Here is a 21,211-nt window from a genome sequence, read left to right as displayed (position 1 = left end):
TGTCACTCCCCCATATAATGCCCCATGCAGGATGTCATCCCCCATATTATGCCCCATGCAGGATGTCACCCCTAATATTATGCCCCATGCCTCCATACATTAAAAAAAAAAAAATACTCACCTCACTTCTCACCTGCTGCCGCTGCTCGGGTCCGGACTCCAGCGTCGCCGACGTCTTCCAGCTCTGCGCTGCCTGTGATGGCTTAGGGGAGGGCGCGGTGGAAAGACGTCACCGCACCCTCTGACCTGAGACTTCACAGGGAGCGCACAGCAGGAAGACAGCGGATCTGCAGAGGCACGGGGAGAGGTAAGTATCCGGCTGCCGGGGCCCTGAGCAAGCGGGAGGGAGCGGGCGCTGACACCGCTCTCCCCCGCCCCCAGCCCGGCGGGCCGGATAAAAATCCTCCGTGGGCTGCATGTGGCCCGCGGGCCGTACTTTGAGGACCCCTGCTGTACAGATTCCAAAGAGTAAAGAGCTGTTGTATGGCACAAGTAGAAGTTTAAAGGGCCTTCCTGTATCTCATACCTCTGATTGCATATTCAAAACTGAAGCTTGCTCTGCCATGACTTGTCTTATTTCATTCCAATTGCTTTTAACTTGGTCATAGAATTCTAAACCTCCACTTACAATATAATACTTGTTGTCCCGTGCCTCTGACTATACACTGCATGTTTTCACATCTAGAAGAGCTTGCATTAAAAAAGGCAACATTTGACCTTCACCTGAAATTGTAATAAAAAACATACATATTGAACTCCTGAAACAACTATTGTTCTACCATAATCTACATATTCCAAACGCAGACAACAAAAAGTAGCCAAATCGACATTCAACAGCCATTTAATGTACATGGGGGCTTTAGGATAAACATAAAAGTTACAAAAGTTTGTGTCCTCATAGTAAACTATTAGTTTATTATAAGTGACTTCCTCATTATTTGATTAATCTGCGTCACCTGGATGCAAATATTGCAGTCAGATAGGAAGATGGTATTTTGTTTGGGTGGAAGGAATTATGTAGGTGTGTTGACTAGACATGCTAATTAAATTTAACTTCATCATTGTAAAATGAAAACATAGGGCCCAATTTATTATTAGCGAGTTTTTTTTTTTAATTCACTTTTTCTTTTTTTGTTCATAGTATTTGTTGATGTTTTGTGCCAAATTCTTCAAAATAGCGCACATGGTTCATGAATTTTGTGCGAAAATAAAAAATGCTCTTTATTTTTTTTGCCTTTACATTTTTTTATAACTTTTATAGTGCAAAAAGTAGAATGTTCCGTTAAAATGTTGCAAAATCTGCTCAAAATTTACAGACGTACATAAAATCTCTCCAAAGGGGGTACAGGATTACATTTGCACAAAAAGTTTCTGACTTTTTAAAAAGTCACAATTGATGAATCATCTGAAAGCATTTAGAAACCCAAAAATGTCACACGCGATGACAAACATGAAAAAAAACAAAGGCCAACACTTATAAATTACCGTAAGCTTTTAAATAGGTGTAAATTACAAGAAAAACATGTTGCAAATGAAAAACAGACAAAACAGTCTAAAAAAGATACAAATGCAATAATGAATTTCAATTCCCTACCATTTTCAAGATGCGTGCAAGCAGTCAGTGAATGGACAAAGGAGATATTATGTTGTTGATTTATATACAGTACTTCATATGGTATATTAAAATTTGCTACTATTGTACTTTTGTGACGTATTTGACAGTATTATAGCAGTTTTTAGCTTTTACATATAAACAGTTAGATAGCTTTTCATTATAAAATGATTATGCACGTTGAACTGTCTTATTAGGGAATTCAGAGTAAGGGCTTGTGTGGAGCCCCTGCGGGTCCAGTTGCCACAGAGGTACTGCATCTCAGCCAGAGGTGTGGTACCCCACTTTCAGGTAAGGAGGGAGCACTACCCGGGACCCAAACACTCACATCCAACACTACACCATTCCTGAGGGAAGGTCCAGATAGCTCCTAAGAGAGAGCACAGGCCTGGTCCCTGACTGGAGGGTGGAACTAAGTAGAGGAGGTGGGTGGGGGAAGTCGTTTAGGGGAGCACTGAAGGAAGAGTATAAAAGAAGGGTAGAAACATCTAGAAGGGGCGATTCCTGGTTCCAGTCCTGGGTCCAGAGCCAGTAAGTGAGGACCGTTGAGGAGTGAAGGCCCAGTCAGGGGGGCCCAGTAGGAGAGTGAGGAGAGAGGATTGGAGCAGTGAGAAGGGCTCCAGAGAGAGAAAGGATCTTAGGGGCATGGGAAGTGCGGAGTCCACCTGTGCGCCCGTGTTCACTCTGACCGTGAAGAGATCAGGTCGCAGTAGGGAACCGGCTCCAGACTAGTGAAGGACTACAAGACTCAGCTAGCAAACCGGAGGTTGCAGTATCTTCAAGTGCCGTAGTCCCCAACCACACACATTCGCTGAAAAGGTGGTCATATAGGACCAAGGGGACAGAGAGGACGTCACCCAACACTGCCCGGGGCCACTGGCTCGGGACACTGTGTGAGAGGCGCAGGGCAGAAGGGCGAGAGCCAGCGCAGAGAGATGACCTGGGAAGGTACATAAGAAGAGGGTCCCGATCAAGTGCACCCAAGTTATCTGAGAGTTGGCTGGATCACTTCCCCGGAGGACACAGGACTCGGCGGGTGGTTATAATCTGGACGTTGTAACTTGAAGCATCTCAATAACTGTGAGTAAATACTTGAAGACTGCACCCCGCTGTGTCCTTGACTTAATTGCTGCGTCACCTGCCTTGCACAACACCAACATCCTAGATCCCCTATTTAACTGCCCTGGGACCTTGCTCTATCCGTGGAGAGCTGAACCATCTCAGCTGCGTCACCAACAGCCCAAGTGGATCTGAGCAGCAGCAGCAGCCCACTATAGCTGCATACCACGGGTGGCGTCACGAACTTTAACCCAAAACTTTATTTCCCCAACTGACTTTTCATTTGGTTGACTGCCCTGGGCCACGGACCGGGTCACAGCCGCCGTGACTACCCCAAACAGAACGGTCCGGCCCGGCTACCGAGTACCCCACGGCCCCAGGGGGCGCGTCACTTGCTCCCACTTGCGATTAAATTGAACAAATTCTATCCGATTAAAAATCGGATTGCATTCATACCAATTTAATCCTATGCTTGCGTTCTCAATGGCATTTTTTTTCCTGCTCCAATCAGATCGCGATCGGAAAGAAAAGAAAATGTAGCATGCTGCTATTGCATGCGGAATTCGGATCGCACGCACCCATATAAGTCTATGAGTGCGTGTGAAACATCGCATTGCACTCAGATGTCACCCGAGTGCAGTGCGATTCACGTCGACGCCGGCAACAGAGGAGATGGAGAGATTACTTTCTCCGCCTCCTCCGCAGCTGTGCAGTGATCCTCCTGTTGTGCGAGAGGACCAAAGCATGGAGCACTGACACTCAGCTCACGCTCAAACCAGAGTAGGTGCCAAGTGTCACTAGTATCTTGCATAAGATGGGTTTCGCTAATGGGACTCCGGCCTTAAACGGGTTGTCCACTACTAGGATAACCACTTCTTAATCTAAATGTTTGGCCCCAATAAAATAAAAAAGCTTATACACACCTTCCGTGCCAAAATCATGGCTGCAGCTGATCTGACTTTCTCTTCAATGTTCAATTCGTACAAAAGAACGGCCAGTGCTGATTGGGCGCCAGGCTCACGTGATATAAGAACCGCATGAGAACCCCGGGACCGTGAGTGTCGGCACCGCTTAAACGGCGCCAGCATGGGATGTGACCATAAGCTTTTTTATTTTATCGGGGCCAAACATTTAGATCAAGAAGAGGTTGTCCTAATAGTGTCTAACATCCAGGACTGTCATAATTTCTCCAGAATATAGTCCTAAAGCTACATTCACACATCCTTATGAAATTTAAGAGTGCTGCCCAATTTTTTATATCGGACGGCACACGGGCAAATAAAGTTTCATGGATCTATTCACACATTCCTGAAAATCAAAAATGCGGGTCTGAGAACTTTGAGATTCATAGCATCTCCTATTCTGATCCGATTTGGAGGATCAGAATACAACATTCTCAATGGGTCTGTGCGCTGTCTGAGGAAAAATCGGACAGAACACCAACACTGCACAAGGGTGTGTGAATCGAGCCCAATTAATACACAGAGCCAATTGATTGAAATGAACACCAGAGATGATGGCGCTGCGGGGAGAATAAGCACTTGCTGTCATGTCCCCTTATACATTATAGCCGATCTTATATGGGCACACATTGTGATCAGCTGATTGTGAAACAACAAGACCAGTAAAACTTGAAATGGAAATTTACAAATTTGAAAATGCAAATGAAAATAGCACCAGTGATCCTTTTCTGAATTATGTAAGAGCAATAAAGAAGGGGGCTGGAGGCAGGGCAACCTAGCAGGAAGCCCCACATGACCGGGATGGGCCAGGAGGGTGCAATTTGAATCCCAATAATCGGGATTGGGTAGAGGTCAGGAAAGGCGGGCATTGGGACGGGGGTGGAGCTGGGGGAAGAGAGGTATAAGAGGGAAAAAGTGCGGGAAACGGACAGTCCAGAGGAGAAGAGCATAGGAAAAAGTAATAGAGGAACACAAAAAAAAACAAAAAAAAAACCCTTACCTTTATTTGGGACGTTTCTCTGCGGTCATGGAGTCTGTGGAGTCCCTTGTCGCTAGGTTGAGGGAGGTAGCTAGATCCAGGCGAGGAGGATGGCTCGAGGCCCAGCTGTCCGGTCTGCTGGGGAATGCTGGCGAAGAAGGATCCACGTCTGGATCAGGAAGAACCGCCAGGAGGACGCGGCCTCCCGAGAGGCTCTCCCCGGAGATGGTGGGTACGGGCAGCAGGCGCAGGCTGCGGAGCCCCTCACGGGACCCTGCGTTGGATGTTCATGATGGCGGAACCCCCCGCCAACGTGCACGCCGCGGCAGGAATCCGCCTAGCCGGCGTGCTGGCTCTCCAGGTGTCGGGTCGAGGTCCGGGAACGAGGTGCTCCGCTCCGTTGTGGTGCGACCTGCTCCGGCGGCGCGCCGCAGTACCAGAGCGCAGGCCGCGCCGGAAGCAAGGCCCGTGCTGATGACGCGCCATCCGGGGGGCGGGGCTTCCCCGGAAGTGCGGCCCACGTCACTTCCGGCCCCGGAAACTCACGACGATAACGCGCAGCCAATGAGCGGCGGGCACGCGGACACGCCCCCCGCTCCAAGATCCCGCGGCAATGCACGGAGCGGGAGATTCAAAAGGCGGAGGACCAACACTAATGCTGAGACGGCTAACCAAGGGGATACTCGCGCGGCAGGCACACCTGGCGAGGTACCTGTCGGGGTGCCTGCCAAACAGTCCAGCGGGGGAAGGATGCAGCAGAAGCACACGGGCAGGCAGCAGCAGTTCCAGGACCTCCTGCCTGGCCCAAGTCACACCATGCAGAGAGATGAGGCGGCAGGCAGCAGCATGGGGTTGCCTGGCAGTTTCTCACGGACTGTCACGGATTGGGCTAGGGAGTCTGGATCTGCTGAACAACGCGGTACATGGACGGCGGCGAGGACAGGAACAAAGATGAGTGGAGGACGAGCGGCTGGGATGTCAACACGGGCTCGGGTCCCCCCTGGTGACGTGGAGGCCAGGGGCGCGGGCCTTGAGCGCATGGAGGCGAGCGGATCGGACTTCGGTGGAGATCGAGGCGAAGCAAGGAATCGTCAGGACTCGGGGCGTACGGCTGGCAGGGACACAGCACCTGTGCAGCTTGGTGAGTATGCATCTATGTATGGTTTGTCGCCCACGGGGTCATTGGCAGTCGGGGTGGGGGATAGGCAGTCAGCGGGCCCCAGTGGGGAACATGTTGGGGGAGGTAGTGGGTCAGATGTATGCGGGATTAGGGATATGTTGGTTAACATGTCGCGCATTCTGGCCAGATTAGAAGGCGGTGGAGATAATCAAGTGGGGTCGTCACCAGCGGGGGCTTGGGTACATAGTCAAACGGTGTTGGCACAGGAGGGGAGCGCATCGGCCAGGTCAGCGGGGTTTGCAGCCGGGACACCATCTGGGGTGTCGGTGTGTGTGCAGACGGAAAAGGAGAAAGGGGATACTGTAAAACTGGATGATAGGGCAAAAGGGGAGGTTTATGTGTGTTTTGAGGGGCCATTGGGGGCGCATTTAAAAAAAGAGGTTAAGGAAAAAATTTGGCGGGATGAGTATGTGGAAATTTTTTCCCTTCTTCCGTTGGAAAAGTTTAACCTGGATAAGGGAAAAAAGGACGACAGTAAGAAAGAGGAGGAAGAAAAGCGCAGGTGGAGGTTGATTCCACAGACGTTTGTTAACTGGTTACAAGCTTTTGCAATAATGGCTAGCGTTATTGGGGAAAAGGCTCCTGATAATTGCTCGGGTTTGTTTTGCTACTTGGACGCTATTGGGGAGGCTCATAGGACTTATGGGGGTCAGGCATGGTTACGGTATGACGAGCAATTTCGTCAGAGGAAGGCAGTTCGCCCGGAGATTAGATGGGATCAAAAGGACATTGGATTGTGGCTGAAGGTTATGGCCCCTGTGAGGTATGGGCAGTCCTTTCACGGGAGCAACAGTAGTGGGAACCAATCAACAGGACATGGGGGAAACAGTCAGGGGGCACAAAGCACTAAGAAAGAGGCTGGAACTTGCTGGCAATTCAACGAGGGCCAATGCAAATATGGAAGCTCCTGTAAATTTAAACATGTGTGCTCCCATTGTAGTGGAGGCTCACACGGAGCATCGAAATGTTTTAAAAAGAGTAAGGGAAAGGCGACAGTGGGTACCGGTCAAAGGGGTGACTCCAGTGAGGGTGCACGTGATGGCCCCCTTTCTAAGTAGGTATCCAGATCAATCGAAAGCTAAGGTTATTTCGGATGGTTTTTTGGAAGGTTTTAGAATACCTCCTCCTGAGCACGAGGTCCCCTTTTCAGTAAAAAATTTGACCTCGGCCTCTCTTCATCCGGATGTGGTCAGTGTAAAATTGGCAAAGGAAGTGGTATTGGGTAGGATGGCGGGACCGTTTCAGGACTTACCTAGCAGCAAAGTGATTATTTCACCACTGGGGGTTGTGCCCAAAAAAGAGCGGAATAAGTTTCGTTTGATTCAGCATTTGTCGTACCCGAAGGGGCTCTCGGTGAACGATGGCATTGCACAAGAATTGTGTTCCGTTGAATATACTTCATTTGATGCTGCGGTGCAATGGGTACGGCGATATGGGTCAGGATCGTTGCTAGCAAAAACGGATATCGAGTCGGCTTTTCGGTTGCTGCCAGTTCACCCGGATAGTATCCCGTTGTTAGGTTGTTTTTGGAATGGGGCATATTATGTGGATAGGTGCTTGCCAATGGGTTGTGCAATTTCGTGTTCTTTGTTTGAAACGTTTAGTACATTTTTGGAATGGGTTGTGAAGGACCTGGCATCAGTTAAGTCAGTCATTCATTATTTAGATGATTTCTTGTTTATAGGCCCTCCGCAATCGTTGTTGTGTAGGAATTTATTAGGTACTATGGTGTGGGTGGCAGAGCATTTTGGCGTACCATTGGCTGAAGAGAAGACAGAAGGCCCTTGCACAACCATAAGTTTTTTGGGCATTGTAATTGATACAGAAAGGATGGAGTGTCGGTTACCGGAGGACAAATTGATTTTGCTCAAGCAGGAGGTTGATAGAGTCGGGAGGCTGCGCAAGGTGACCCTGAGGGAGTTGCAATCGCTGTTGGGGCGACTGAATTTTGCATGCAGGATTATGCCAATGGGCAGAATATTTTGTCGCAGGTTGTCAGGCGCGACAGTAGGAGTGCGGGCCCCCATCATTTTATTCGGCTAAATAGGGAACACAAGGAGGATTTAAAGGTTTGGAAGTTGTTTTTGGAAAGTTATAACGGCAGGTCATTAATCCAGCAGGAGTTCTTAAGCAGCTTTGATTGTGAGATATTTACGGATGCTGCAGGAGGTGCTGGTTATGGGGCCTACTGGAAAGGGCGGTGGAGTGTTGGAGTATGGCCGAGCGAGTGGAAGGAGAAGGGTCTTACGAAGAATTTGGCTTTTTTGGAATTGTTCCCCATTGTTGTTGCAGTTACTATTTGGGGTGAGTGTTTTGCTAACAGGAGAATTCGGTTTCATTGCGACAACATGGGAGTGGTATCTGTCATCAACAGCTTGTCTGCTTCGTCTCCGCCTGTGATTAGGCTGCTGAGGAATCTAGTTCTTTGTTGCCTTAACTTGAACGCTTGGATTACAGCGGTCCATGTTCCAGGTGTGCAAAATTCCATAGCAGATGCCTTGTCTCGTTTTCAGTGGGACCGTTTTCGGGCGCTAGCACCAGAGGCAGAGGACGTGGGACAGGAATGCCCTTTGCATTTGTGGCAGCTGGTTATGGAAGAGCAGGACGTTTAATACAGGAGTCCATCACAAGGCAGACCTGGGCATCATACGAGGCATCGTGGCGAGTATGGCAAAGTTGGTTACTGCAGTGGGGTGAGGTGGAGAGTGATGGTGATAGGGAAATGGCGGTGTTGTTTCTTGTAGGAAAGGCAGCGGAGAGCGGGTGGTCTGTTTCAAAAGTTAGTAAATTTGTTGCAGGATTGGCATTTGGTTTTAGATTACTGGGGTTAAAAGATGTTACAAAATCCTTTTTAGTGAAGCAAGCAATTAAGGGTTTTAGGAGGGGAAGTAAAGTATTAGACAAACGAAGACCGGTGACTTTTAGTATTTTAGAGCAGTTGGGTTTTGCTTTGGATAAGATCTGTTGTTCGGTTTTTGAAGCCACACTGTTTAGGTTGGCTTTTTCATGGGCGTTTTTTGGCGCACTAAGATTAGGCGAGTTGGTGGCTCCAAGTAGGAGTAAGGCTGGGGGTTTGTTTGCCGAGGACGTGAGGGGTCGGGATAGGTGCATAGAATTCTGGATTAGGGGGGGGGAGACGGATCAATTGGGCAGAGGCAAGCAAGTGGTACTGGGTGAAGTGGATGGATCGTTTATGTGTCCTAGGAGATGTTTAATGGCTTATTGGCATGTCTGGTCGGGACGTAAGGGCCCATTATTATGTCATAAAAATGGTGAGTTTTTGTCTCGTTTTCAATTTATTGCAGTGTTTAAGAAAGGGATCATAGAATTGGGCCTTAGCCCTGAGGTTTACGGTTCGCATTCTTTCAGAATCGGTGCGGCGTCAGAAGCGGATGGTTTGGGTTTAAGCAAGGAGGTGATAAAGCGCATCGGGAGGTGGAGTTCAGATCGTTATCTGTCCTATGTACGGCATTAGGTATGCAGGCTTACGTTATTATCTGGTTAAGAAGTGAGTACAATTCTTTGGTTGTCCTTTTGCAGGTGATGTCCCGTTATTAGTCTGGATTCTCGGACACTCTTTCGTTCATTGGGGGGCGCTGCGGGCGGACGCGAGGCCGAACGGTAGGCAAGTGGGTTTTAGCAGGGAGCAAGCGGTGGTTCGGTGGCTGGGTTTTCGAGGGATGGTATGGAGAAGGGTGCTCCCGGAATTCTATAGGGCGACTCGTTTGGACCGGGCGCCGGATATTTTGGTAGTGCATATGGGGGGGAATGATTTGGGGTCTCGGCCAGTTAGGGAATTGATGAGGGATATTCGGATCGATTTTTTAAGGTTGTGGACATCTTTTCCGGGGGTGTTAACGGTTTGGTCGGACATTGTACCGAGGAAGAAATGGAGGGAGGCTAGATCAATGAAGGGCATTAACAGGGCACGAGTGAAGTTAAATAGAGCCATAGCAGCATTAGTCTGTCGGAACGGGGGAGTAAGTGTCCGGCATCTTGATCTTGAGGCAGGGGTTGGAGAATTTTGGGCAAAGGATGGAGTACATCTGAACGATGTTGGAATTGATTTGTGGACTTTGGCTATACAGGAAGGGATTGAGAGGGCTATGGCGGTGTTGGGGCGCTCACAAGCCTGAGGTGGTCAGGGTTGTTCGTTTGTGGCAGGGGGTGGGGTTCTTGGAGTTGGCACAGAAGTGTCGGTGGAAAATTATTTGAATTTTATAGGCCGTGGTTTGATTAACCGGGGTGATCTGGCATATGGTTTTTTTGGGGCTCTGGACGGGGTTTTACCCTGGGAGCTTTGGTGCCCTCAAGCTGGGGATGGACGGCTGAGGGTAACACGGTAGTTCGACTTCGGTTTTTAGTTTTGCCAGATCAATCTTTAACTCCAAGAACCCTCCCTTCTTATTTATTTCATAATAATGTATATATGTTAATGTTGTTTGTTAATAAAATGGCCGCTGTGGCCAAATTTATCCAAAGAAATTACAGGTGCAGTGTTTTTATTTGTAAGTGTGGTAAGATGGGGGTGGAGGCATATGAACGGTGGAACCCGGGTTGGCCGTATACGGTCAAGAAGGGGGCTGGAGGCAGGGCAACCTAGCAGGAAGCCCCACATGACCGGGATGGGCCAGGAGGGTGCAATTTGAATCCCAATAATCGGGATTGGGTAGAGGTCAGGAAAGGCGGGCATTGGGACGGGGGTGGAGCTGGGGGAAGAGAGGTATAAGAGGGAAAAAGTGTGGGAAACGGACAGTCCAGAGGAGAAGAGCATAGGAAAAAGTACCCACCCACCCACCCTCTTTTTTCCATTGGTATTTTTTGTAGGTTATGGGTAAAAGGATGGTTTGCTTTTATCAGGGACGAATTAAAGGGGCATTTGATGTGGCATAAAGAAGAGTATTTAAACTTGTGTAAGAAGGTTTGTCGCAGTGGCTTGGCGGGGGGTGGGGTTCTTGGAGTTGGCACAGAAGTGTCGGTGGAAAATTATTTGAATTTTATAGGCCGTGGTTTGATTAACCGGGGTGATCTGGCATATGGTTTTTTTGGGGCTCTGGACGGGGTTTTACCCTGGGAGCTTTGGTGCCCTCGAGCTGGAGATGGACGGCTGAGGGTAACACGGTGGTTCGACTTCGGTTTTTAGTTTTGCCAGATCAATCTTTAACTCCAAGAACCCTCCCTTCTTATTTATTTCATAATAATGTATATATGTTAATGTTGTTTGTTAATAAAATGGCCGCTGTGGCCAAATTTATCCAAAGAAATTACAGGTGCAGTGTTTTTATTTGTAAGTGTGGTAAGATGGGGGTGGAGGCATATGAACGGTGGAACCCGGGTTGGCCGTATACGGTCATGAAAACAACACATCAAGGTTTGCAAACACAAGTAAAACCTGCTATATATTAATCTTGATGATTCAAGAGGTAGCTTTATGGTGTGGCCCTATTAATATATACTGAATCTATTATTGTCCCAGCTTTTGTAATGGGTGTGTTGGCACGAGATAATTTGTGGTAAACACATTTCACTACATAATTACATCTAATATTATAGTTTGAGCACAACATCTAGCCAACTTATTGAGCACCTGGGCAACTAGGTTGGTCTCTAGTAGTTTAGCCATATCACTAACATTTTCCTTATTACTATATCTTTCTAGTGCCTTCTTGCATCTAGTGGCAGTTTCTAGTGTGACCTTCCACACCCAACTTATTTAATGTTCCCATGGAACTACGTATGTTTTGGACTGTGGCCCTTCTGGGGAAGAATCCAGGTTTACCAAATAAGAATGTTGTTTAACCATTCTCCTTTTAACAATTTTGCTATTTTTTTTTCTCATTGGTTTTCATCAAGTGCAACTTTAGTTTCCACCTCTTTTTATATATTACTTATGTAACTGCTGCTGATGGTGGGATGATGCATAGAGGTTTCCCCATCCCAGCACAGAAGGAGATTATTAGAAAATATGAACTAGTGATGGAACCAGAAAACCAGCCAATTACATCCAAGTATTACGTAGTGAAGGAACTCATAAATTCATGTACGGAGAAAGGTGGAATGGTCAGTGGTAGCGCTAAGTGGAGAAGAAAGAAAAGAATGATAATGACAACTTGGAGTCAGAGTTAACTATAAAGCCCAGCTACAGCCATCAGCCTGTCAGGACAGATGCAAAGTATGACTGCATATAAGGAGAACCACTAGAGACATTGCTGCCTGTCTTCTCATCTATGATTGTCCGCCATGTACTCAGATATGGGTAATCTCCTGACACCAAGTTTAGTTTTTCTATGACAACTTAGGGAGAACTACCTCATTACTAGTGGGGCTGACTGATAATTCACAAAGACACTATTGGGGACCTCTGTGAGCAACACCAAGGAGAAGTGCTCTGTGAGTGATACCAAGAAGAAACTCTCTGTGAGCAACACCAAGATGGAGTGATCTGTGAGTGATACCAAGAAGAAACGCTCAGTGAGAAACACCAAGGAGGAGTGATCTGTGAGTGATACCAACGAGAAGTACTCTGTGAGCTTCACCAAGAAGGAGTGCTCTGTAAGTGACACCAAGAAGGGGCACTCTGTGGGTGACACCAAGAAGAAACGCTCTGTGAGCAACACAAGAAGGAGCACTCTGTGAGTGATACCAATGAGAAGTGCTCTATGAGCTTCACCAAGGAGGAGCACTCTGTTAGCTTCACCAAGGAGGAGTGCTCTGTGAGCTTCACCAAGGAGTGCTCTGTGAGTGGCACCGAGGAGGAACACATTTTTATAGACTGGTGCTGCCCTCATTAATCGCAGACTCTGTGTGGACCAGCCCATATGTTGTACAATTACACCATATCTAAGCTAGCTAACGGTACCAGAGCTGTTTGTTGGCTGATCTCAGCCTTCAGAATAAGTAACTAGTTAGGTAGATAAGTTTCTACTAGTGTGAGTCCCATGCACATGGTTTGAAAGTTGGGTATGGCAATTTTGATGTTTTGTGTTAAACCACGCTGTAATAAGACTATGCTGTGAATACTAGTTGTTATATGACTGTTATTACCAAAGTGAATCTGCTTTTCAGTAATTAAATTATTTTTCATTTTACTCATTTCGCTCATTTGCTCATTCTGTTGTGCGTCTGGCCTACAAGTTATGCCTAATTGTTGCTATGGTAATAAAAGCCATTCCCTTTCTCTATACCTATCTGTAGCTTTATTGTGTCATTACCACTTATTGAGTGTTGGTCAGTCACTGGTTACCTGAGTGTTCCCTGGTAGAAGAAACACCGCTATCCACCCTTCTAGCAAGACTCAGGTTGAGGCACTGTGCAGATGAAAAGTGACATTATCTAAACAACCACAGACACTGAGGTACACAGGAGTTACACTTAGGATAGACAACTTGCAAAGGTTTGGTTCAAGGGCCACAGCAGTCAGCAGGAAGTTTCTCTTAACTGCAATACCAAAGTCCACATGTACAGACATGATAGGAGGTGGAGAAAGTCCATAAAGAAGAGGGTGTTTGGCACCACTGGTATGAGTGTGTGCGGACAGACCTTATAAAGTGACAGAGAAACTTATTTTAGAGGTGAGTGAAAAGTAGGCCTGTATTCCAGAAGCCAAAGAGCAAACCAGTGGTCTGCCTGGGGGAAAAAAGTGAATAATGGAGAATCACACATTGATGTCCTAAGGATGTGTATTTAAAAAAATGCTTTTCAAGACCAGTGCAGGAAGAGAGAGCAGAACATTGTGCGCTTTCATAATTGATAAAGAGTTCTTGTAAGCAGCAGTTTACTTCCACCATGAAGGTAAATGGAAAAGAAATCTGTTGTAGCACAAACAGTACAAAAGTAAGTGATGGAAAGCAATTAGAGAAAAAGGTTGGGCGTTTTGTTCCCTGTGGAAGCCAAACACCAAAACGCGCATCGGGGTCACTATCCATGTCTTTGTCAGGTAGTATATCGGGCATCATATTGTTCTATACTGTTACTTGAGGTTAGCGCAGTGGGGAATTTTCCATTACACTATGTAATACTATTATGCTCTATTATCACCGTGTCCTTTTCTATAATGGCTGCTGATTGCTCTCCATAGGTTTTATTTATAATACTTACTGCTTAGTTCACTTCTATCTATGTTGGGACTATATTTACACTAGTTGTTTCTTACCACTTATTGTTTTGAGTATTGAAGGTTGATTACCCCTTGATTATTGTCTAATTAGCTTTATACTACTTTACTCAATTACCTCAATAATGTATATGCATTTTATATAGTCCATCGGGTTTTGGATATATTCGTTTATATGTTATCTCTCATACTGAAGAATTATGAATAATCTTGCATTTGATGGTGTTCTGACTAATAGCTTTCTTTGACTCCCAAAGTTTTTTGCTTCTTTTTATTTTTGCTCTTATTGCTTTATACTTTCTGCACGAACATGGCACTTTGTTGCTATTTTCCCTTTTATTATTCCTAATTGGAATTTGTTTGATGTTTCTAATTGATTATCTAAATAAAGATTGTTACCTTTTTAATATGCTGTGTCCAGTTCTCTCTCTATAAATGTTTTGGAGAGGCAGTCAAAGCCCAGACATTAATCCAATTGAGAATCTGTGGTCAGACTTGAACACTGCTGTTCACCAGAGGAAACCATCTAACTTGAAGAAGCTGGAGCAGTTTTGCCTTGAGGAATAGACAAAAATCTCAGTGGCAAGATGTGCAAAACTTATAGAGACTTATCTTTATATGAACTGAAGCAAACCCTCAAAAAAACAGTGAAATTCCAGGTTGTGAAGTAGCAAAACACGAAAAATGCCAAGGGGGTGAATACTTTCGCAAGCCACTGCATGTATGGATGCATGCAGGCATAGACATTCACTTTAATGACCACAATATATAGATCGCAGGTGATGTCGAAACACTGTTTATAACCTACAACAAAGTCCAATGAAACAGTCACACTTCCAAAACAACCATACATAAAAAGTATGGGGCACTTAGCTGAACAGTTTGTTCTCATGGTGTTTGTACAGTGTCCATTTTAGGACATGATTAGATATCAAAGTCAAACATCAGAATAATGTGACTTTGACATGTGACTTTTACATCTGTCCTTGATATGTGACTTTGACATCTGACTTTGATAAGTGACTTTGATATGTGACTTTGACAAAGGACTTTGATAAGTGACTTTGACATCTGACTTTGATATGTGACTATGACATCTGACTTTTACAACTGATAATAATAATAATCATCATAATAATAATAATAATAAGTCACTGTTTGCTTCTGGGGCTTGAACCCAAAATTCTATGTTTAGAAGCCACTTACCATTGAGCTATACACTCAGTTGATTAAATCAGTTTTTCTTGGCTTATGAGATCAACCATGAAAATACTCAGGGTGTCTAAAAGTCATTGTGATTCTGATTCTGAATTTTAATTTGGCTTGGAGGACGTCTGTATGTGACGCGCCCCTGGGCCTGTGTCGCGCAGCGTTGCGCACGCGGGAGCTTACCCGGAGCCGGATCTGTAGAGGGTTGTAGTCTCGTGGCGGTGATCCGGTCCGTGCCCAGGGGGTCAGACTAAGTGGCGCTGTATCAGCGGTAGATGTTGGACGAATAAGCCACCCGTTGAGTACAGCTAAGGAGCTGCTGCTGCAGGGCAGACCGCTGAGGCCGGTGGTAGGATTGTGCAGCGTGATAGTATAACCCCCAACGGGAGGGGTATGGCCTCAGGGCAGCCGACGTGGATGATGGAGGTAGCAGGAACCACTCGGAGACGGTACGGTGTAGTTCAGGGTCTTTACTGGTGACAAAGATAGACCCTCCCGGAGTACTGGCTAGCGATTGGGGCCTGGTCAGTCCTTGAGCAGATGGAATCTCCCCTGGCCAGGCGGAGTTGTAGGCCTCCCAAACTAACGATACTCTTCTGGCTACCCTGCTAGAGGCGGGTATAAGTAGCCCACGTCCCTGAGTGTACCGTGTGGTGCTCACCCGTATGGCCGGTGACTCGGGGCCTTCTAGTAGCTTTCGCTCCACGACGGCGGTGCTGGTCCCACGCGTGTGACCGTGCCTTCGGGTTTCTGGGCCAGAGGACCTGCAATCCCCTGCCGGTCGGTTTCTGCTGCTGGATAGGAGTTAGTCCCCACAGCCTCGGACTCCGGGTCCGGTGATAACTTCTCAGTCAGGGCGAGCTCTGCAGCTGCCAGCCCCTGACTCCTTGTAGCACTGCTCCCACAGAGCTCCTGTTGTTTCTTCCTATGCTGCTTCTCTTCTCTACTTCTTCTCTACTCACTAACCCTGCCTCAGCCCTAGGTTTATATAGGGGAAGTTCTTCCCCTCCCAGGACTGGGCAGGAGGTGTGGCATGCTTAGGATCCCTGACCAAGAGACCTCCCACCTGCTCTCAGACGTAATATCTCTATCACTGTGGCAACCAGACCCCTGGGGTGTCACATTCCCCCCTAGTGAAATTTAGTACTCCGGGACTAAACATATTTTTAGAAAAACATAACAAGGTATAAACAATAATAATACAATAAGAAAAACACATAAAGATGGTTACGGCGTGTCCGCAACCGGGTGCAGTTTTGAAGAAAACAAAGGTGTCCATTTCACCAAAACAGGGAGACGTAACCAGGTAGGGGTCTGTCCTGCCCCGAGTCCTTATCAGTCTTTTAGTCCATCCTGGGTTACGCTCCAACTAATTGTACAAGGATTCCCGGTAAATCCACCAAGGACTCCTAAAAATAACTAGAAACACATAATTATTTACAAGCAACAAGAAAAACAGGTAACCACAAATAAAACAATTTATACATTTCAAATCCTCCAACGTGCGGGTAACTGGCCTCTAGTGGCCCTAGTGGACCTACGGAGCTGACTGTCTAGCCCTGAACTACAGGGTGTAGGAGCTGTCAAGGGTAAACTGGGCAGCTGTCTACCGGCTCTTTGGCTCACTAGGGGTACGGCAGGCTCACTATAAGCAGAGGGTTGATCCTCCTGTTCTGCTTGTGTGGAGTCTTCTGCCTCCTGGACCGGCTGTTCTTCCAGCTCTACCTGTTGCTCCGTAGGTGCTTGGGATGCTGGTTGGAGGAAGGTGATTACGGGTACCACAACTGCGCCATTGACTTGAGTCCAAGACCGAGGGAAGTCTCCGAGCACAGTACTAACCATGTCTTCCCTTTCCTCTACGGGTCGAGGGTCTTCTTGTTCCTCTTCAGGGTTCCGTAGCTGTTCGGGACACTTCTTCAGGTGATCCCGGGATACAATGGTTGTGGTTTCCCCTCCGTCTTTACTGATGGTACAGACCTTTGGGTTGTCGTGGCTTGAGGGCAGTACGATGTACGGGTCCTTCTCCCACTGGTCGTCCAACTTGTGGAGCCGCCTTTTCCTCTTCAAGACCTGCTCTCCGGGTACCAGGGGAACAGCGGGAGCATACTGGTTGTAAGTTTTCTCTTGTCTTTCCCTAGCTTGACAGAGACTTCGCTCCACGCTCTCCTGTACTTTCCGGTACTGCTGCTGCCTCTCTGTGTCCCAGTCTGCTTCTGGTGAAGTGTCCTCGGGTGTCAGGACTCCCATCTCCAGGTCAACAGGTAGCTTACCAGGCCTTGCCCTCATCAGGTAAGCCGGGGTACAGTTGGTGGAACCTACCGGGATGTGGTTGTATAGGTCCACCAGATCGGGCAGCTTCTCAGGCCACAGACTGCGTTCTTCCAGGGGCAACGTTTTCAGAAGATCCATTACCACCTGGTTCATTTTCTCACAAAGTCCATTAGTTTGCGGATGATAGGGTGTCGTCCTTATCTTCTGGCAGCCATACAGATTGCAGAATTCCTGGAAGACCTCCGCTTCAAAGGCAGGTCCCTGGTCCGTCAGCACTTGGTCCGGGTACCCGTGTGGACGGCAGAAGTGCTGCTGGAAGGCTCTAGCTGCTGTTCGAGCTGTTAAGTCCTTGACGGGGACGACAACCAAGAACCGGGAGTAGTGATCCACGATGGTTAGTGCGTAAACGTAGCCACTTCTGCTTGGGGTCAGTTTTACATGATCCAAGGCTACCAGTTCCAACGGCTGCCGGGTGACGATGGACTGCAGGGGAGTCTTCTGGCTGGCACGGTCCTTCCTTCTTAGGTTGCACGGGCCACAGTCTCTGCACCACCTCTCGATGGTTCCCCTCATGCCTACCCAGTGGAACCGCCCGCGCAGCAGGAACTCCAGCTTCTTCCATCCGAAGTGTCCAGCCCCGTCGTGGTATGCCTCCATCACCATGGCTGCGTCTCTCCGTGGCACCACTACTTGCCAGATTAGTTCATGCGTCCGGGAGTTAACCATTCTGCGGCACAACTTCCCCTTGTAAAGGAACAGTCGACTCTTCTCAGCCCACAGTTGCTTGGCTTCCTCCGGAGCGTCTGGGTCAAGGCGAGCCTCTGGCCGAGTCAGCATCTCCTTCACCAGTCGGACGGCAGGGTCACTGTCTTGCGTTTCCTCCCAGTTGTAGTGAGGCAAGGGGTTAAACATAGCGGCTTGCTTACTCCTTACCCGATGGGAATACTGGATAGTCCCATGACGGTGGAACGCGGGGAGTTCAACTTCTTCCAGTCCCTCTGGATCTTCTCCTACGTCCGGTAGGTTTGGCATCCTGGACAGGGCGTCCGCGTTGGTATTGGAGCGTCCTGCCCGGTATTTGATTGTGAACTCGTAGTTGGACAGACGGGCCATCCATCTCTGCTCTAGGGCACCGAGTCTTGCCGTGTCCAGGTGTGTCAACGGGTTGTTATCCGTGTACACGGTGAACCGGGAAGAAGCGAGGTAGTGCTTAAAGCGTTCGGTGACTGCCCACACCACTGCCAGGAACTCTAGCTTAAATGAGCTGTAATTCTCAGGGTTTCTCTCGGTGGGTCGCAGTTTTCGGCTGGCGTAAGCGATTACTCGTTCTTTCCCCTGCTGGATCTGGGACAGCACGGCTCCTAGCCCGATGTTACTTGCGTCGGTGTAGAGGATAAAGGGCTGGCTGTAATCAGGGTACGCCAGGATTTCATCCCCCGTGAGGGCCATCTTCAGCTGGCGGAAGGACTCTTCTTCTAACTTCTCCCATCTGAAGGGTGGCTTCTGGTTCTTGGCCTTCCGGGACTGGCCTATCAGGAGGTCCTGCATAGGAGCTGCCTTTTTGGTGAAACCGGGGATGAATCTGCGGTAATAGCCTACCAACCCGAGGAACTGCCGCACTTCCTTTACACTGGAGGGACTTGGCCATTCCTTAATTGCGGTGATCTTATCAGGGTCGGGAGCCACTCCATCAGCGCTCACCACGTGTCCCAGGTACTGCACCTTTGGTTTCAGGAGGTGACACTTGGAGGGTTTCACCTTTAGGCCATAGCTTGCCAGAGCTTCGAATACTTCCGCCAGGTGTTTCAGGTGGTCCTCATACGTCTTGGAATATACGATGACATCGTCCAGGTACAACAAGACCGTCTCGAAGTTTCTGTGGCCCAGACAGCACTCCATTAATCGTTGGAAGGTTCCTGGTGCGTTGCAGAGTCCGAACGGCATGCAGGTAAACTCGCTAAGTCCCATCGGGGTGGTGAATGCGGTCTTCTCCCGGTCCGCCTCTGCTACAGGAACCTGCCAGTACCCACTAGTGAGATCCAAGGTAGAGAAGAAGTTAGCAGATCTTAAAGCAGCCAAAGACTCCTCTATCCTTGGTAAGGGGTACGCATCCTTGTGTGTGATACGGTTGATTTTCCGGTAACCTACACACATCCTCATGGTGTTGTCTTTCTTTTTGACTAAGACTAGTGGAGCTGCCCAGGGGCTACAGCTATCCCTGATCACCCCAGCCTCCTTCATGTCTCTAAGCATCCCCTTGGCGTGTTGGTAGTGTGCAGGGGGTACGGGTCGATACCTCTCTTTTATGGGAGGATGGTCTCCCGTGGGGATGTGGTGTTCTACCCCCTTGACTCGCCCGAAGTCTAACGGGTGTTTACTAAACACTCTCTCGTACTCTTGAACCACCCGATAGACTCCCTGTTTCTGGTGTGAGGGAGTGGAGTCAGTACCCAAATGTAGTTGCTGACACCAGTCCTCCATTGTTTTCTTAGAGCCGTTACCTTCCTCCGGGGAAGATGGAGGCAAGGGTTCTACGGACTGTATGGAATCTTGATTGATGGTATACAATTTGGCTAGCGTGGCATACCGGGGCAGGTACACTTCCCTCTTCCCGATATTTATTATGCGAACGGGCACCCTCCCATGGCGTACATTGACCACCCCCCGTGCTGTCAAAATGGTGGGCCTACTGTCTGAGTAAACTGGTTCTACCATTGCCTGGTAATCTCTACCTCTCAGACCAATAGCTGCCCGGCACCAAATCATCATTTCACTTTTCGGGGGGCATGGCAATAGGGAAAGGGTCACACATTCGCACGCTACCAATCTCACCACCGGAGAGTTCTAGCTGTTGCCGTCGCATCAGTGCCCGGATCTCTTTCTGGAGCACTCGCTGCTGGCCGGAGCTGGCGTTCTTGGCAACCTGCTGTAAAAGGAAAATCACCTCTGCAAGACAATTTTCAATTACATTAGTTCCTAGAGTTATCTTTGGGTGACTCTCGTGTTTGTCAATGTCTACAATGATCAGTCCCTGTGCTGCCAATTCGACTCTACCGATTTTAATGGTCACCTCTTTAAATCCAATCTGTGGCACGGGCTGACCATTGCTGGCGATGATACTCAAGTCGTCGTCAGGGTAGCGGGTGATATCCGAGTCATTCCAGTACTGCTTGAAGAGCACGTACGGGATGGTGGTGACCTGTCACCCGGTGTCCAGTAGGGCACTCATAGGAATGCCATCCAGTACCACGGGTAAGACTGGACGTCCTCCCACATATTTGTCGCGCCAGTTCGATGGGCCTGGTGATCTTTTTCCTGGGGGTTGGCCCTCTACTCCAGGTTGTGCCAGTTTAAAGGACAGTACCTTGCCATATGTCCGGGTTGATTGCAGCGGCGGCAGATGGGTCGTCCGTCCTCGTTGTATCGGTCGCTGGGTCTTCCTCTGGCCGGTGGGGTCCTCCTTGGTCGACGCCACGGGATGTCCTCCGGTCCGGATGCCAGCTGGATCTTCCCTGGAGTGGAAACCTGTAAAGACTGCACAGTTCAGGTTAGCGCAGCAACGCTTTTAGCTAGCTCTTGGACCTGATGGTGCAGGTCTGGAGCCGGGTCATTGTTCAAAGCCTGCGCATCAGCTCCCACAGGCCCTGCCGACAAGGGCGCCGCCTCCTGGTGGTAAGTGGTAGTGGGGCGTCTGTGGGTCACAACGCCACCTGGTGCCGGTTCTCGAAGCACCCGGATGGCTCTGTCCTTGAACTGTGCAAATCCCAGATGAGGGTCCTGTAAGGCCATTGCCCGCAACTGGGTTCGGTGGGCATTGCAATATAAA

General features: G+C 48.4%; 1 protein-coding gene across 2 annotated transcripts in view; it reads right to left on the bottom strand.

Moving 5' to 3' along the window:
- Positions 1-21,211, bottom strand: part of OTOP2 (otopetrin 2) — a 92,952-nt gene that overhangs the window by 48,229 nt on the left and 23,512 nt on the right. The window contains exon 2 of one of the 2 annotated variants that reach the window (XM_073684066.1): positions 14,305-14,460. The exons of the other annotated variant lie outside the window; for it this stretch is intronic. The gene's annotated coding sequence lies outside the window, so the exon portion shown is untranslated. The remainder of the gene's footprint in view (positions 1-14,304; positions 14,461-21,211) is intronic. 2 annotated transcript variants of the gene reach the window in all.

The sequence above is a fragment of the Phyllobates terribilis genome, unplaced genomic scaffold (genome assembly GCF_046119375.1).
Source record: "Phyllobates terribilis strain yellow unplaced genomic scaffold, ASM4611937v1 Scaffold_5__5_contigs__length_657084704, whole genome shotgun sequence".
Taxonomy (NCBI): Eukaryota; Metazoa; Chordata; class Amphibia; order Anura; family Dendrobatidae; genus Phyllobates; species Phyllobates terribilis.
The sequence above is the reverse complement of the archived record's forward strand: the minus strand, read 5'-3'. Positions and strand labels throughout refer to the sequence as shown.